We start from the raw sequence: 2,092 nt of genomic DNA, 5'->3' as shown, positions 1-2,092 counted from the left end.
ACCTTTGTCAATTATTAAAAAAATAATAATAATAATATGCACAATTCCGACAGTTATAATGATAACATTACAAATGCAGTGGTGGCCAGTGATGATTCTGTTTACCATTTTTATTAAATGTAAAAATTTGCCTTAATGTAGATAATTATTGCTCCAGTTTCCTCTGTTTTGTGAAGATGTGGTTGACAATACCTTGTTATAGCTCTGGTCTAATGTGTTTTCTGTGTCCTGACATATTTTTCATATAAGTCTATTAATATCTGTGATTTTAAGTATATTTGAAATGACCATAAACATATATTTGGACATAGACAGAATTTTCAATGTTTACATTAATAATAAAATTAAGTTTTGTTTCTGGTTTAAGTCATAAGGGGTACACTTAAAGTCATGGACCTAAGTTTTGTTGTTATATTAAGTGTCTCTGTTATGTGCTGTGAAGTATTCATTTATAAATGTCTTTTCTTTGTTTGTTTAGATTTGGTCATTGAGCTTTATCTCCGGAGCAATTCTTGAGGTTTGTTTGCATGTTTTGGTTGTAAACCAATTTAAAAGTAAACTCTGCAAGATTAGAAAAATGTGAAATCTGTGACATATTTAGTGAAGATAAATGAGAACAATATGTCTGACATTTAATTTTTCTTCAAATTACAGCATTACGAGCACTACAAATTCTCCACTGCACAATATCCAGTAAGTTTAATTTTATTTTTTGGTTTTTGATATACTATGAAGAGTTGGAAAAGCAATATTAATAATAGTGTGCTTTGCCTTAAAAGGCAAGCACCACTAATAAGAAACTAATGAGTAAATTGATGCACTATAGCACTTGTGTTCACTATAGAACCTTTGAATAGCATGCTGAAATTTGTGAAATTAACTGAGAAATGTTGTAGGCCCCAGTCATTTTTTTCCTTTCTGGTAATTTTTGAGAGTGATGAGAGAGTCAATGATAGAGTGATGAAATTATATTAATTTTGTGGGGGAACCATTTCTATTAAGTTATTGTACGTTATGGATAAACAGTCTATCATAGGATATACAAAAGTAAAAAATCAAAATGGAAGTAATAGATCATCCAGTTCTTTTTAATCTACTGCATTTCACTCTATTATGTAGTAGAGATGTATCTATAATATTTGTTTTTGATTTGCAGATCTATTCAACGAACAACCTACATTCTTCTCTGCAGTTGAACGCCTGGTTAGTGTGCAAAATGCCTAAATAGTGCAATATCTTTTTTTATTTTTAACATTATTATCATATATAATATAGTTGCCTAATTTCTCTTTCTTTTCTAGGTTTGGGATTTTCTCAGAGCAGCAGTTCTTCTGTATTGTTCTCCACCCACAGCCACCCCCACTCCCAAACACCCCCCACCTAACACCTATCACCCAAAAAAAAAAAAAAAAAAAAAATTTGTTCACATACTGTTTTTTAAAAATAATAATAATAAGTTAATTACTTTTAATACTAGATTAATAATCTGCTACTTTATCTTGCAGGTTGTGTCACTTCAGCATTTTGTTAAGTAAGTGACTTCACTACATGTGTATTGACTACATTACTTTTGAACTGTAAAACCAAGCAGAACTGATGATTAGGATATTAAACTTGGATACTTTCATCCCATTTAGGTATGAAAAGGGTTGATAATATGATTACAAAATTGCAAAACGCTGCAATTTAACAAAATGATCTATCATTTGAGGTGTCTTTTGAAAATTGAGCACTTTTTTTGTTTTCAGATATGTTGTGGATTATTTTGTTTCATAGATTTGGTCAGTTTTGTTTTTTTAATATTTTGTCTTTTTATCTTTTGAAGGATGCCTCGGAAAGGTAGGAGATCCCAGGCTCAAAAGAGTCGTTGGAGCAAGCTAGACCTGACTGGACTGACGAGCATCAGTAAAGGTGTTCCTCAGTTTTCCGACAGACAGCAGTGCGAAGATGGTGACAACACATCTAGGTTTCTGTCTGTGCAGGCGTCCCATTGCCAGAGTGATGCAAGGTATGATGTTTTCTCACGAAATCATCAGTGCACATGTGTATGTTTGACATTCCTTGCGTACCACAGTGAGGGAACTGCGTTCAA

The 2,092-nt window shown here is 32.2% G+C and overlaps 1 long non-coding RNA gene across 1 annotated transcript; it reads left to right on the top strand.

Annotated features, from left to right (window-relative positions):
• Positions 1–413: 413 nt before the first annotated feature.
• LOC122342032 lies at positions 414–1,345 on the top strand. Its single transcript, XR_006250509.1, has 4 exons — positions 414–517; positions 655–693; positions 1,157–1,203; positions 1,302–1,345. It is a non-coding gene; the product is annotated as an uncharacterized LOC122342032 (long non-coding RNA).
• The last annotated feature ends 747 nt before the right edge of the window (positions 1,346–2,092 follow it).

Source organism: Puntigrus tetrazona, chromosome 3 (genome assembly GCF_018831695.1).
Source record: "Puntigrus tetrazona isolate hp1 chromosome 3, ASM1883169v1, whole genome shotgun sequence".
NCBI lineage: Eukaryota > Metazoa > Chordata > Actinopteri > Cypriniformes > Cyprinidae > Puntigrus > Puntigrus tetrazona.
The sequence above is the reverse complement of the archived record's forward strand: the minus strand, read 5'-3'. Positions and strand labels throughout refer to the sequence as shown.